General features: G+C 43.2%; 1 long non-coding RNA gene across 3 annotated transcripts in view; it reads right to left on the bottom strand.

Moving 5' to 3' along the window:
- LOC138145023 (uncharacterized) overlaps positions 1–16,949 on the bottom strand; it is a 328,164-nt gene that overhangs the window by 256,486 nt on the left and 54,729 nt on the right. Inside the window, exon 4 of one of the 3 annotated variants that reach the window (XR_011164083.1) lies at positions 13,914–15,399. The exons of the other annotated variants lie outside the window; for them this stretch is intronic. This is a non-coding gene — a long non-coding RNA (uncharacterized lncRNA). Of the gene's footprint in view, positions 1–13,913; positions 15,400–16,949 lie in introns of those variants that run through there. 3 annotated transcript variants of the gene reach the window in all.

Raw genomic sequence — 16,949 nt, forward strand, 5'->3', positions numbered from 1 at the left:
GCAGCTTTTGTACAGGCTGGGCAGAGTTGCCCTGACAGCTTCCAGGAGAATGTGTGTGAGGAGAATGGAGCAAGGTTAGATGAAGAGTCTTCTAATGTAGAAGCTCTCCCCATATGAAGAAGAAGACAGGAGAACCACCAAGGCAAAACAGAGTCCAGGGAGATAATTGAGGATTTCACTCAACAGGAGATCACTGATATATTGAGTAGATTTACCCAAAGAATGGGGTAGTCTTTAGTGTCTTGGATAGTAAGAATCACTGATGAAGGTGCAGGAGGAATAACACTGGACAATGAGGACTGTTTAAAATTCATAAGTATCAGTCAGAATCCTTTTGTACACCAGGCTTTTAGGGATCACCATATGCAAGGAGGTAATAACAAAACTAATCTTCTAGCTTTAGCTGCAGAAGGATGCAAAAAGCAATATCCTACTGAATCTATGTGGCCTAGGGGAGACAGACCCTGGTACTCACTTAGAGACTGTATGAGAAAGCTAAAGGAGGAGGTAATGAAAACTGCTATCCTGATTGGAGATGCAAATGCATATTATGATACCCCCCCTAGGAGTTCCTCATAGAAATATCATAGTGAAGACAGCTCCTCCTTCATATAAGCACCGAATTCTGACTCTATTAATTGGAGAAATAGGGCACCCTCTTTCAGAGGTGCTGGATAAGATTTCACAATTAAGCGATTTAGGGGAATGGGAAAAAGACAAATTGCCTGGAGAGAGAAGAGTAAACAGCCAGAGGATTCAGAGACAAAATAGACCTACAAGAAGGGAACTGTTTACTGCTCTATTAAGAGCAGGGGTTGACTTTAGAAGAATAGATGGTATTCCAACTGAAGAGCTGCATAAGCTGTACCTAGAAAAGGTACTTAGCATTAGAATGAACAGGGAAGCAGGAACCACTCCTGCAGGTATTTCTGAATCTGAATCTTTGTATCCAAGTTTGCCCCACCTTCAGGGGGAATAGGAGATAGGCCAAGCCCCAGCCCAGATAAAAGAAATATGCAGAAGAGATTGCAGACCCCATATTGGTTTAACAATATATTGGAAGAATGGATCAACTACTGTGACTAGGGCACTGTTTGATACTGGGGCTGAGGCCACACTTATCTATGGAAACCCTGATAAGTTTAAACATGGAACTCCTATTACCATCACAGGTCTAGGAGGCGCTGAAATATCAGCCAGACAAGTTAAAATAACAATGAAAATGGGCAGTTACCTAAGAAAGAATATACTGTGGTTGTTGTACCCATTCCTGAATACATCATTGGAATAGATGTATTGAGAGGCATGACTCTGAATTTACTGGAAGGGAGATACCAATTTCCTGTGAGGAAGATAGGAATTAATACAGTTTTAGTGGGAAAACTAAAAATGGACCCAATCACTTTACCTGAACCTTCTGAAGTAATTACTTTAAAACAGTATCGTGTGCCAGGTGGGCAAGATGAAATTGCCACTACTATAAAGGAATATGTTGAAGCAGGAGTGTTAGTCCCTACAACCACAAGATGGAATAATCCTGTCTGGCCAGTAAGAAAATCAGATGGGACATGGAGAATGACTGTGGATTATAGACAGTTTAATAAGGAGACTCCTTCTTTGTATGCTGCTGTTCCAGATACCATCACCTTAATAGAAAGGATCCAGACATATGATGGGACTTGGTATGCAGTTAGTGACTTGGCAAATGCCTTCTTCACCATCCCAATAGACCCTAAACAATGGGACCACTTCGCTTTCACTTGGCAGGGTAGACAATATACTTTCACCCGCTTGCCACAAGGGTACATACATAGCCCCACTATTTGTCACAGGATTGTGGCTGAACAGTTGGATGAATTAAAGCTACCTGGTGTACAGCTTACCCACTACATTGATGATATCATGATACAGGGAAAAGATGCGAAAGAAGTGGAAAGGAGTTTGACCCTTCTAATTGAGCATATGAAAAGTAAAGGGTGGGAAATTAACCCTACAAAGGTTCAAGGACCAGCTCAAAATGGGAAATTTTTGGGTATACAATGGAACAAGGGGCTACGGGAGATTCTTCCTCAAGCCCAACAAAAGATTCAGGATTTTTCTACCCCTACCAATAAGAAGGAGGACCCAAAGTTCATAGGATTGTTTGGATACTGGAGGCACCACATTCCACATTTGGGACAGATTTTAAAACCTTTATATAGAGTCACACGGAAGAAATATGAATTCGATTGGGGACTTGAGCAGAGTAAAACTTTTGAAGAAGCCAAGGCTGCCATACAATTGGCTCTAGATTTGTGGCCCATGCAAAATGGTCCAGTGGAATTGCAAGTGACTGTACAAGATGATTATGCAAACTGGAGCTTATGGCAAAAACAACAAAGCCAAAATGTACCTTTGGGATTTTGGTGTAGGAAACTCCCTTCATCTGGAGTCCAGTATACACCTTTTGAAAAGCAGTTGTTAGCTGCATATTGGGCTTTGGTGGAGACTGAACTACTGACTCTGGGCCACGAAGTGATTTTAAGACCTGGAATCCCAATTATGACCTGGGTAATGAGTACCCCAGCTTCTCACAGAATTGGACATGCCCAAGAGGCTAGTATAATCAAATGGAAGTGGTATATTCAAAATAGAGCGAAAACAGGCAAAAGCGGAGTCTCTGCTCTACATGAATCTGTAGCAAACATAGAAATTGAGAGGAATGACATACCCCCTGAGCCAAAGCAACAGTTAGTACAGTCCTCTGTAAAATGGAATGAGGGATATGATGTATTAACTGAGGAACAAAAGAGACATGCATGGTTTACTAATGGGACAGCAAAATATTTGGGCCAAAAAAGACATTGGAAAGCAGTGGCCTATAACCTATGTACTAGAAGGACTTTGGAAAGTACTGGGATAGGTGCAAGTAGCCAATATGCTGAACTTATGGCAGTATATCAAGCCATCAAAATAGAACAAGGAGGACAGTGTCATATATTCACTGATTCATGGGCGGTAGCTAATGGGTTAGCTACATGGATGCCCATGTGGAAAAATGAAAATTGGGAAATTCATGGCAAACAAGTCTGGGGCAAAGAATTATGGGAAGATATCTGGAACATGTCTTTGGTCACTGACTTGTCAGTTTTTCATGTAGATGCTCATGTGGCCCCCACCACACCAGAACGTGAGTACAATGCTCATGCTGATCGACTGGCAAAGATTGCTACTGAACATATTGTCCCTACTTTGACAACAACTGATGATCCGGTATTAGCAAAATGGGTCCACCAAAAAGCAGGCCATTTGGGGGTCCAGGCCACACACCAGTGGGCACAATATCGAGGTATTAGTATCTCTCATTCACTGTTAAAACAGATAGCAGAAGAATGTCATATATGTCAATTGGAAAAGGAGCGAACTGTTCCTTGGGTAGTAACTGGAGAGATAGCAAGAGGAAAAGTCCCAGCCCAAATCTGGCAAATAAATTATATTGGTCCACTACCACTGGATAAAGGATGCAGATTTATATATACTTGTGTTGACACCTATTCAGGTGTACTAGTAGCTTGTCCTTATAAGAATGCAACCCAGAAAAACACTTGTAAAACTCTAGAGATCTCATAAGTCTATATTATGGAATCCCAATGCAGATTCAAAGTGACAACGGGTCACATTTCAAAGGCAATGAAATGAAGAAGTATTGTATACTAAACAATATAGAATGGATATATCATATTCCATATTATCCAGAAGCATCTGGGTTAATTGAAAGAATGAATGGATTACTGAAAGAACAGTTGAGGAAGTTAAGTTCCAATAATTCATATCAACATTGGAAGGATAATTTGTTCATGGCTTTGCGTAATTTGAATAATAGACCATTGGGAGGAAGTACAGCTCTAGCCAGAATGATGACCCCCAATCTGCAAATTAGAAAACAACAAACACATAAGATCCCAAATATTGAGTAATGGACCTTGAGGCCAGATGTCCCAGCACCGTACCCAGGACTACCTGGTTCGGTGGGGTATGATTTACATTGTTTAGAGGACTTTTGGTTGGACAGAAAAGAAATAAGAAAAATCTCCACTGGGATATGCATAAGAATCCCTAAAAATCACTTTGGACAGATTTTACCCAAATCAGGATTAGCAGCTCAAGGAATACATGTATTGGCTGGAGTAATAGATTCTAATTATCAAGGAGAAATTGTTGTAACATTCCAGAATTTAAGTGAAAGGCCCATACAGATTCACAAGAATGATAGGATAGTTCAAGTGATTATTGTTCCTTGTAAAACAATGCCACTTGTAAAAACTGACCCTCCTTCCAAAATAACTGTCACAGGAACTGAAGGATTTGGTTCTACTGATAGAATAAAATCAGGAGCTAAAGTATGGGTAAAATGGAAGCCAGATGATGTTCCAAAGCCTGCAGAGATTATAGCATATGGGAGGGATAACACTGTAACTATTGTTTATTCTGGAGAAGATGATTACAAAATTGTACCCTTAACTCACTTATTCTACCATGAGTGAGGCTACAATAGTCTGGTTATTGTCTCTTTGCTTCTTCTTGATTTTTTGTCTGTTCACCTTGTTTGCTAGATTTGTTTCCACAGGCTTGGTACCCTCCACCTGTAGATCCCTGATAGCTTAAGCTGGATGTCACCCCCTGTCTGTTGCGGGCGTTTGCCTTCACAACAGATCTAGACGACTAGCCCCACGGCCCTCTCACTTACCCATCCCGGGTCTTCGGTCGTCACCGGCCCCTCACGGGGAAAAACACCAGACAGAAGGCGGAGGAGTGAAGCGGGGTGGTTTATTCTTCAACAGTTACATGGCGGAGAGAGAGAGAGCCCTCTCACACAAGAAAATATATAGCGAATCCGAGCCAATCACATCGCAGTTTTACATTTATGGCCTTATATGGTGATCACCCCCATATTCATTCAAAGCAACCATGGCACCACCCAAAAACCCCTCCCCCTCCCCCATCAACTCCCCCTTTTTCTTTAAAGCAAACGAAAATTCTATATGCCAAAAGAATCGGCAGTGCAGACTGCTAAGCTTCTCGCTACAGGCGACACAGGTGACCATGCTTCTTGCCCGAAGGACCACAGAAAAATCCCATTACCACTCAGGGGTCCTGTCCCAAGGACTCTGACGTGCGGTGCGGGGGCCTCTGGCTTAGGTCACCTCCGATTCACTCGAACCTTACCCGTCCTAGGACACCGACACCCTGGGTCCTGTCTTAGGCGGCCGAGGAGGGAGGAGTTGCCCGTCATGGAGTCACCCCCGTCTTACCCCAGGTGTCACACGTCCTCCATGGCCTGGAACCATACCTGAGGATCTCCCCCCTCTTGGAGGGTAAAAAGGGCCTGTTGGGTCAGAAGCATGTAGCCATCCTGACGGCGCCGTAGCCTGCAAACACAATACATAAGCAAAATAATTACAAGAACAAACACCACGGTGGAGGAGGTTAAGCCTCCCCACTGTGAAAACCAGGTTGTAACATCATGCAGCCACTTAGACAGTCCGGAGAGAACGGCAGGATCGACAGAGGTGGAATTCACCGATGCAATAGTCAGTCTTAATTGTCTTATCTGTTGTTCGTATTCGGCAGACCAATTGCCTTCTTGCTTGTAAAGTTGAGGCGGTCGGACCACACAGCCTCCTGAGGAAACAGCCCGACACATGGTGACAGTTCCGGATCGACTGTGGGTGTGATTTGAAAACATAACGTCCCATTAAGTGATATTGTCCTGTTACTTTCCACCGGCCTAGTGTTGCTGTTGAGGTGCAGAACAGGGAGCTTAAGGGTGTTGTTAACTGTAAATAAACGAGGAAAAACTTGTGCCGAAGAAGTCACAGGCATGGGTCTCGGGAAGGTGGAAAGCAGTCCCCAGCGTAATTCCGTCACGGCATTCTCAGCAAGGAGACCCAAGATGAGGAGGGTGAGCCGACAATCTGAAAGATAAGAAGAACAAGAATTCTCCTCACCCCCCAACCTGTCGGGGGTGGTGCCTTAGTCAAGATCCCTAACTTTGTGAAGGGGCACCCATTGCTGTACCGCTGTTGGGTCATTATTTGGAAAAAAGGAAAGGTGGCCGGGCCTTCTTCCAACCACTTTTACAGGGCCGTGCCATTGGCCCTCCTTGTATTGATCCCTAATTGGCTCCAAAATCTGGGCGACATAGAACTGGCAGAGGGTAGGGCTATTAGCCATTTCTTGGGGCAGAACCTTAAACTGAAACCTCTTAGAGGGAGCCTGGAAATTTATAGAGGGTACAGAAAAGGCAAACTTCTCCCTGTCCCCAGGGTGCAGGGGAATGCTGTAAAAGCAGTCCTGGATATCAATGACTGCGATATGCCAATTTTGGGGGATAGCTACGGGCATAGGTAAGCCAGGCTGTAATAAGCCCATCGGGAGCAAACAGGCATTTATAGCTCTGAGGTCTATGAGCATCCTCCATTTTCCTGATTTCTTCTTAATGACAAAAACTGGGGAATTATATGGGCTAAAGGAGGGTTCAATCCTATCATCCTGCAAAAGGGAGCCAACAATTTTTTGTAAAGCAGTGAGCTTCTCGGCTTTAAGGGGCCACTGCTCAACCCAGACCGGGCGGTTATTTGTCCAGGTCAATTTCGGGGCGAAGCTCAAATCGAGAGTGGTCCCTATCCATTTCCCGGTAAGCAGTCCGGGGTTACTAAGGAGAGTTGCATTTGTGCAAGGACATCCCGCCCCCACAAAGCATAAGGCAGCTCGGGGAGACACAAAGGAGTGAACCTGCCTGCATTATCATCCACCGACCACGAGAGGGCACGAGCCGATCTCTGAGCTTTCTTGTTCCCCCCCACTCCCTGGACCGGTGTGGATGTAACCATCAAGGGCCATTCTTAGTCACCGCCTCTTTGAACTCTTTCAGTGTCTTATATGGGATGGGAGAATGAGTACGCTGACCTGTAAGGGGATCAGTGAAAATGGGATAGACATCCCAAGAGGCGAAGTCCACCTCCGCGCCCGCCTCCGCCGCCACACGGAGGCTCCGCCTTATTAACCCCTCTCCTTCACAAATATTCGCCTCTCGCCCTTTCTCATAATGAGGAGGCGGGGGCGGAGGGCAGGGAGGGGCGACATATGCGGAACTAGCAGCGAAAGACCGGGCAGGACAGTAATTGCCTGGCAAACAGGAGGTGCTTGGTGGCAAGGCGGAGGTAAAGGGCGCGGAAGCGGGGAGCACGCCCCCTGCATCCGTTTCCCCTTTGTTCTCCCGTCTCTCCCTCCTCTCCCTACGTGAGGGAGTGCCCTTCCGGGTCCCTCCTCTCTCCTTCGATCCCCGGGCGCCCTCCTGGCGCCCACTCCCTCCACCCTCATCCTCCCCCTCTGAACTGCTAGCGGAACTATCCGCCGCCTGATTCATTACCACAGCTCTTAAGTCCTCCCACGGATATTGACCGAAGCCCCCTGGGTCCTTCAATTCCTTATTCTTTCCTTTTTCTAACTCAAAATCTGACCTGGCTAATGAGGAGCCCACCTGTGTGGCCAAGGACCGGGAAGCGGCAATCGGGGAAGGATTCAATGCCGCGTCCACTATCTTAAAAACCGAAAAATCAGTGGGTGTTAGCGAACCAGGGCAGCCATTCTCAAAAGCTGCCATCTGCTGTCCCACAACTCTCCATCTATCGGCCTGTATGCCGACATGCCTGACCCAAGGGCATATGTCCCAGATCTTATCTATAAACTCCCTACAGGTCTTAATGGGGATTTTTGCCCCCCTTTGGGCGCAGAGCTTATAAAGTTGCTCCGCTATCACCCCCTTCTCCTCCTCCTCCGGCCTAAATACAGGGATACTATGCCCTGTTCCCATCCTATCCTCTTCCCGAGGCTACCGTGGCCTCGAGGCTGTCTGGCGACTGGAGCAGACCAGCTGCGTCCAGCAGGCCGTCCGCCAGCTAGTCGTCCCGAAAGGTCAGCCCCACGTTGGGCGCCAAAATCTGTTGCGGGCGTTTGCCTTCACAACAGATCTAGACGACTAGCCCCACGGCCCTCTCACTTACCCATCCCGGGTCTTCGGTCGTCACCGGCCCCTCACGGGGAAAAACACCAGACAGAAGGCGGAGGAGTGAAGCGGGGTGGTTTATTCTTCAACAGTTACATGGCGGAGAGAGAGAGAGAGCGCCCTCTCACACAAGAAAATATATAGCGAATCCGAGCCAATCACATCGCAGTTTTACATTTATGGCCTTATATGGTGGTCACCCCCATATTCATTCAAAGCAACCATGGCACCACCCAAAAACCCCTCCCCCTCCCCCATCACCTGTCTGCAACTGTGATGTGTCACCCTTGGACCTGCCATCAAGCATATTAAGAACTGACCTCTCAAATGGGACCCCTTAGGACAGGTACAGCTCTACATCCAATTTCAGCAGCAAGTAGCCATGCAGGAAGAGACCTTCACCCCTTACCACAAGATTTGGGAGCCCCATTTGTTCAGGGTGAGGGAAATGATGGGGAGCTTGTGCTCAAGCCCCACCCTAAAATATGGTTTTCTGTGTTTATTGTGTGCTATTCTTGTTATATTGTTGTGAAATTTTGTTGACACCAGTTATTCCTACTGTATTTTTGCCAAGTAAGGGACATGAAAGATCTTGGGGCCGAATGTAAGGGTTATGGGATTTAAAGATCTTCCATGCCCCGTTGGACTTGCTGACGTAGCAGGAAGGGGTGGAGCAAGAGGAAGCGGAAGCCAAGCTAGTGCTCCTGCGGTGGCTAGTGGTGGCGGTGGCGGCGGCAGCGGTAGCGATGGCGGCGGCAGCAGAGGCAGCGGCAGCGCGAAGCCCTTTTTGAGTCAGCCAGAATTTCTGCCAAGGACTCCTGCTGAGGACTGCCAGGGGCCGGAGCTGCTGGGAGGATGCTTCCGGGACGCTGGGTAGTTGCTGTGAGTGGGGAGAGGAGAACCTTTGCCTGAGGTAGCCTGTTCTGTTTTAAAGCCTTGAGAATGTGGGTGCTTTCTATTTTATCTACCTGTGCCAATTTCATAACTACTCTGATGGCTTTCACCTTCTGGTTTTGGGACTCAGTCTTTTGGTATCTTAATAAATTTTCTAGCTTATTCCCCCATATGGCAAGCATGATTTATTTTGTGATGGATAATTATATCAGCATATCTATAATTTCCATAGGCATTGTGAATATGGCATTGCTGATACAATTCCTCTCTCACCTCTTAATATTTTTTTAGATATCATCCTTTCATCTTCAACTCATCCTGTGCCCTGCATGTATACATGTACACATATATGCACACACTCACATATATATTTACACACATATATACCCTCCTATACTGTGATAGTAATGGAATATAAAGATCCCCCTGTATTGGCTTGGTTTTCAAACTGATTGTGTTAAAACCCAGAGTTTGTTAATTCTACCTGTGGGATGGACTTGTTGACTTGAAAAGAGAGACACGAACTGGGAGGAGCTGGTGACGTAGATTTGGAGAGACACAAGAGAGAGGCAGAAGAACTTTTTGGAAGCAGCACCTTTGGAGGCAGAGAGAAACTGAGAGGATTGCTGAGGGCCACTTTGAATTGCCCTGTACTTTTGAGACCTGCCCCCAGAGCTGCCAAGGACTGAGGAGACATGGCTGTTTTGCTGGTACTTTGTCTGTTTTGATGTTGTTTTGCCAGATTTGTCCACTGGTGAAAGACAGTCCTGTTGTTGAAGAAGTCCTGGAACCTGGCTTTTGGTTAAGAGCTCCTGAGACTGTCCTGCAGACAGAGAGTGAATACTGTCCACTGGTGAGGGACAGTGCTGTTGTTGCAGGGGTCTGGGAACCTTTCTTTTGGTTCAGAGCTACTGATACTGTCCTGCAGACAGAGAGTGAATACTGTCCACTGGTGAAGGACAGTGCTGTTGTTGCAGGGGTCTGGGAACCTTTCTTTTGGTTCAGAGCTACTAAGACTGTCCTGCAGACAGAGAGTGAATACTGTCCACTGGTGAAGGGCAGTGCTGTTGTTGTAGGGGTCTGGGAACCTTTCTGTTGGTTCAGAAGCCCTGAAGAAGGATTTTCTTGTTGTATGTTTACAGAAATCCTCGGAGAGGGTTTTGCTAATGTTTTCAGGGGTTCTAGGACTGTTCTACAGACAGAGGATGAATTAATGAAGAGACTGGAAATGTATCTTGTGGCCTTGCTAAGCCTTGTCTCCCCAGGAACTAAGATTGCTGAGAACTTGGCTCGTGTCAAGATGAAGAAAAGACCTCCATTTGGGTATTAAGTGCTGTGCTTAAACTTGATGTAACTCTGGGGTAGATTCAATTGTGATCCAGGGTGGGGAACTTTTGACCTTTTTGTGTTCTATGGTTGAACAAATGAATGTACTTTACTTATGTTTGGAAACTAATCTCCATTTGAGAAGAGGGGCTTTGTGGTGGACTAAATGAAGGTACAGCCTAGGGGTGGAGTAGTATTTAGAACAGGGACTTTGTAATTGATTGAATGAATGAAAGGTTCTGGGGTGGGGTAGTACTTGGAGATTATTTAATCACACTTAGAAAATGCTGTATTTTGAATGTCATGGTTTGATCTTCTCTGTTCTTGGTTTGTCACTCAATAAAATGGAGAGCACCTATGCTGGTATTCTGAACCTTGGGAAGTTGCCTTTGCTTTACATTACATTACACATACATACATATATGTGTATGTATGCATATATATTTCCTTCAGCTATCCTTATATTGAGAAAAGTCTCATGAGTTATAATTATCATTTTTCCATATAGGAATGTAAATAGTTCAACTTTAATAAGTTCCTTATGATTTCTTTTTCCTGTTTACCTTCTCATACTTCTCTTGCTTCTTGTATGTGGAAGTCAAATTTTCTTTTCAACTCTGGTTTTTTCATCAAGAATGTTTGAAAATCTGCTATTTCACTGAATGACCATATTTCCCCCTGAAGCATTGTACTCAGTTTTGCTGGGTGGGTGATTCTTGGTTTTAATCCTAGCTCCTTTGACCTCAGGAATATCATACTCCAAGCCCTCTGATCCCTTAATGTAGAAGCTTCTAGGTCTTGTGTATCCTGATTGTGTTTTCACAATACTCAAATTGTTTCTTCCCGACTGCTTGCAGTATTTTCTTCCTGACCTTGGAATTCTGGAATTTGGCTCTACTATTCCTAGGAGTTTTCTTTTTGGGATCTTTTTCAAGAGGTGATTGGTGAATTCTTTTAATTTCTATTTTGCCCTCTGGTTCTAGAATATCAGGGCAATTTTGTTTGATAATTTCTTGAAAGATGGTGCCTAGGTTCTTTTTTTGATCATGGCTTTCAGGTAGTCCAATAATTTTTAAATGATCTCTCCTGGATCTATTTTCCAGGTCAGTGGTTTTTCCAATGACCTATTTCACATTGCCTTCTACTTTTTTCATTTGTTTGGATCTGCTTTATAGTATCTTGATTTCTCATAAAATCATTAGCTTCCATTTGTTCCAATCTAATTTTGAAGGAATCATTCTCTTCTATCCTCTTCTCTGAGTTTTTGATATTTCTTTTCCATTTGATAAACTCAGCTTTTTAAGGCATTCTTCTCCTCATTGGTTTTTTGGGCCTCTTTTGCCATTTGAGTTAGTCTACTTTTTAAAGTGTTATTTTCTTCGGTATTTTGGGGGGTCCTTTAGCAGTCTGTTGCTTTTCATAATTTTCTTACATCATTTTCATTTCTCTTCCCAGTTTTTCTTCCACTTCTCTTATTTGATTTTCAAAATCCTTTTTGAGCTCCTTCATGGCCTGTGACCAATTCATATTTTTCTTGGAAGCTTTTGATGCAACAATTCTGACTTTGTTGTCCTCCTCCACTTCCATGCTTTGACCCTTTTTGTCCCCCAAAAGGATTGTTTGGTCTGATTGAACTTCCTCATCTTGCCAATTACTTGACTTTTGAGCTCTTTGCCACAGTAGAACTCTGCTTCCAGAACGGAGAGAGCTTTGTCCCAAATTGCTGGGGTTTTTGCAGGTGTTGGAGCTATTAGTTGGGTGCCCTATTTACATCCCCCACAAGGTCTGGCTCACTGGCCACTCACCCCAGGACCACCACACAAGACCACAATCCAGATCCAGGCAGATCAAGCAAGAGTGATTACCCTCTGAATGGTTGCTTGGTCCCCCTACAATCTGCAAGCCAAGACTCTGAAAGCAGTCACCTGGCATCGCCCTACCTCTGCTACTTCTTGCCCTGGGGGCAACAGCATGACGCTCACCCTTACAACAGAGTTCCTGACTGACCTTTTATTTTCTCTTTGGCGTTTATGGGTATAGGAGTCTGGAAACTGCCACAGCTGCTGGTGATTCACTCTCCTGAAGTCTGCTCTGGCTGGTCTGGGCGCTGGTAATGGCCACCTGGGGCCAGAATCATTGCTCACTGGGGACTGCACTCATCTCCCAGAGTGCCACAATAGGCCTTTCCTGTCAGCCTGCCAGGCTGCATTCAGAGGGAGAGTTGTTTCTCTCTGTCTCTTTGTGGGTTCTCTAGCTTTAAAATTTGTTTAGAGTAATTTTTTACAGGTATTGGCAATGTTGAAGCCAGAGCCCACACCAAGTTTGTGCTTTTACTCCACCATCTTGTCTCCCTTCTATTTGCTTTTCTAAAATAGGGTTATTTAAGTACTCTATTTCATATTCTGGAATCTTGGCAATTTATATATTTTTAAACATTTATCAATTTCATTAAGATTTTTAGTTTTATTGGCATATTATTGAGTAATATGTTTGCTAATTGCTTTTATTTCATCTTTATTGTTCATTTACCTTTTAATTTTTGAGCTAGGTAATTTGATTTTCTATTTTCTTTCTTTAAAATCATATTAGCCAAGGGTTTATGTTGTATTATTTTTTTCATAAAATCAGCTCCTGGTTTTAATGATTAGTTTGATGAACTTTCTTTTACTTTCAATTTTATTCATCTCTTCTTTGATTTTCAGGATTTCTATTTTGATTTTCAATTGGATGTTTATTTGATATTTTCTAGGATTTTTTTTAGCTACATGACTAGTTTGTTGATCTGCTGTTTTATTGATATAAGCTGAGGAAACTTACTAAGTTAGGAAGTGTAGGAAAGAGTAGAAAATCCAATGAACTCATCTGAAAACTTGATCCAAAAGGGAAACTGTACCCAGGGGCAATAGCATGAAAATATAAGAGAAAGGATATTGAGGCTCTAGCGAACTGGAAGCACAAGATACTTGGATCTTGTATATTCTTTACTGCAAGCCACACTACCCTCAGTGTACTCTAAGTTTGTTCTCACTCTTTCCATAGACCCTTGGCACACTTGTGGTAAAGTGCTTTCCAGGGTTGGGATGATAATAAAGAATAGCCACTATTTTTACTGTGCTACCTTAATAAAAGCCTTTGCTTTGAGTGAATTGTATCTGTTGGCTAATTATTAAAGGTAATTTCCTTGTTTCCTTAATTACAGTTTTAGGAGAGAATGTGTATACACACATACATACATTCATGTTTATATCCATATATAGAGAGAAATGAATGACATAAACTTCACCAATAAAATGACAAATAAGTTAATAATAAGAAAATATATAAACAGCAATATTAGATAGATACAGAAAATTATAGGATAATTATTTTACAGGGGAAATTCATCTTGTTTATATATATATATATATATATATATACATACACTCTCATTCTCATCTCTATAATATTTTATGAGCCTAGTCTATTCACTAATCAAGGGTTATCTTCAATGAAACTGTAAAAAGGAACAAAGCAGGCTTTCAAAAGTGATTTGCTACTGCAGATCTCACTTTATGATCACACAACTCACTAAGAAAAGCAGAGAAAACACTATCATACCCCATTGTGTTTTATATTTTTATTGATTTAAAAAAATCATTTGACTTACTAGAATAAAATGTGGTCTTGAAGACTGTTCTCAGACAAGGTGTCTCCCATGAATACATTAAAAGTGTACAAGAGTCTATGGCAGAGGTGAATAAAAAGATAACTGTATAAATGGTCCTCCACATACATTACTACTTGGCAGCTAAATATTTCCTATGCTGCCGACTGGAACCTTGGTATGTGGGGAGATTGGCTGTTGATTCAACTGAACCATTGTTGCTTAGGTAGAGAAGTGAGACCTCCTAGCTTCCTTTACAAGCACAGCAGATGTGCCATCCCTCCTATAAACCTTTCTTCACTCCTAATTCCCTGACTTTTCAATGTTCTTTCCCCTTTGAAATTACATGGTGTACCCCCAGTAAAATATATGTTCCTTGGGGGCAGGGACTATTTTTGGGGGGGGGGAGAGGTGGGCAGCACCTAGCATAGTAGTTTATACATAGCTCACTTTTAATAGATGTTTCCTGAATTGAAATGTTGAAGGTCAGATGGAAACATAGAATGAGCAGGCTGAAGTCAGTGATATATCTTTAAAATGAAAAGGAGATGGGTGGCAGCTATGTTTGGAGCAGAGGCCATTTCAAAACTAGCATCATAATCAAATCCAAATTGGCTAATGTGAGGCTAGGTGAGGGTTTCAAAAACCAAAAGTTCACTACCAGATGTTGATTTGGACAAGGGGAATTCTGTTTTATTATAGTCACTATACTACTGGCTCAAGTGAATGCTTAAGCTGGGCTTCATAGAACTAGCAGGATTCCATTTATATAGGCAGTTCCCGCTTCTTGTTAAGGCCCTCAGTCATTTCTTTTTTTTTTTAAGCAATTGGGGTTAAGTAACTTGCTCAAGGTTACACGGCCAGTTATTTCTGGGTGTGGTGCTGAGTATCTGAGACCCGGATTCAATCTCCAGGTCATCCCAACACTGGAGCCAGTACTCTTACTCGCTGAGCCACCTGGCTACCCCTAAGCAATTGGGGTTAAGTAACTTGCTCAAGGTTACATGGCCAGGTGTTTCTGGGTGGGTGCTAAGTGTCTGAGCCCGGGATTCGATCTCCAGGTCATTCTGACACTGGAGCCGGTGCTCTTACTTGCTGTGCTACCTGGCCGCCCCAGCCCTCAGTCGTTTCTATAGCAAGTGTGGAAGACAAGTAGTCATACATTTGCCTAAGGTATTTGCCAATCTCATGCAAGATGCCAATGAAGACATCTATAGTGATAATCTTATCAATGAACAAATCATAGAAAAAGCAACAATTATATAAAAGAAATGCCATTAAATAGCATTAAAATAATTAATTAAAATTAAATGAGACCATGTAGCAAAAATTTTATGCTACTGCCAAAGCAGTTCTTAGGGAAAACTTTATGCCAGCACTTGGGCTGTGGAGGAGAAAATTGAGGCTGGTGACTTTGCACAGCCCTCCCCGTTCAAATGCAAGCCAACTGCAAGTCAGATCATCATCTCCCTGATGTCATGGTCCTCTCCTAGAATGAATGACAAACACAATGCAAGCATTTGGTACATGTGTAGACCACCTAAAATAATATCAACCACATAGTAGACACTTGTGACTACCCGTGAACAATTAACATTTCTCCAATTCTTTAAATCTGCTTTATTTGTAGAAACAGTTTTTTAAAAAAATAATTTTGTTCATGTAATACTTGGGTCTGTTTTAGTAGGTTTACACCCAGTTATTTTATGTTGTCTAGAGTTATTTTAAATAGGGCATTCTTACTATCTCTTTTTGCAAGATTTTGTTTGTAATATATAGAAATAATGATGATTTATATGAATCTACTTTAATGTCCTGCAACTTTGCTAAAATTATTCATTGTTTCAACTAAATTTTAGTTGAGTCTTTGGGATTTTCTAAGTATATCATCATATCATCTGCAAAAAAGGTAGTTTTAATACCTCATTTTCTATTATGATTCCTTTTATTTCTTTTTCTTATTGCTATTGCTAGGATTTCCAATACAATATCGAATAACTATATACCCTTTGACCCAGTAAGACTCTTAGTAGGTCTATTTTCAAAGATATTTAGGGGAAAATAAAAAGAACCTATATGTTTTGAAATATATATAGCAGCTCTTTTTGTGGTGGCAAGGAACTGGAAATTTCGGGGATGCCTGACAATTGGGAATGGCTGAAAAAGTTATGGTGTATGATCATGATGGAGTACTACTGTGCTATAAGAAATAATGAGCTTGTGGATTTTAGAAAACATGGATAGACTTGCATGAAATAATGAAGAGCAAAATGAGCAAAAAAAAGATCATTGTACAAGTAATAGCAATATTAAGAACAACTTTGGAATAGAAGCAGGACCTAACCCTGGGCTCCAGTTCACACCTTCTACAATCCACATAAAAGGGGACTCTAAAAAAATTTTGGAGCTGCAGAACCCACAAAATGACACAGAAAACCTAACCTCCCGCTGAGGACAGCCTGCCAGCAGGAATTGTACAGCTCAGCACTCTGGGAGCTGAGCCCAGCTCCATGCCAAGGCGTTAGCCCCAGGGCTGGCTGGAGGGACCCCAGATGAGCAGCAGCTGTAGCCTTTCCAGATGTGTCAACACATAGATGCGAAGGACAAAGTGAGAGGTCAGTGAAGTCTGGAATTTGTGACCCAGTAAGTGGAAGTGCATGGCTTTTGTCCGCAGGGAGAGAAGATGCTGAGACCCCGGCACAGCCAGCCTGCACCACGTGGCAGCTTCAGTTCCTGGTCTGTAGAGTGTAGGGAGAACAAGCACTAGTCTGAGGGGTAATTGCTCTTGCTTTAACCTGCTTGGATCTGAATTCCAGTCTAGAGTGGAGGTCCTGGGATGTGTGTCCAGCTTGCCAGAGCATGTGGACACCTCAGAGAGGGCACCCAACTAATACCTCCGGCAGCTGAGAAAACCCCAGCATTTGGTATGAAAGCTTGCCTGTCTGGTGTCTACTGTGGCAAAAAGCCCAGGGGTCAAGTGACTGAGGGGTGACATGACCAGGAAAAGGAAACAAAGCAGACAGAAAATTCCAACATTAG

Source organism: Petaurus breviceps, unplaced genomic scaffold (genome assembly GCF_028583685.1).
Source record: "Petaurus breviceps papuanus isolate PSGF00001 unplaced genomic scaffold, PetGlider_PUasm1.0 90723, whole genome shotgun sequence".
Classification (NCBI taxonomy): domain Eukaryota; kingdom Metazoa; phylum Chordata; class Mammalia; order Diprotodontia; family Petauridae; genus Petaurus; species Petaurus breviceps.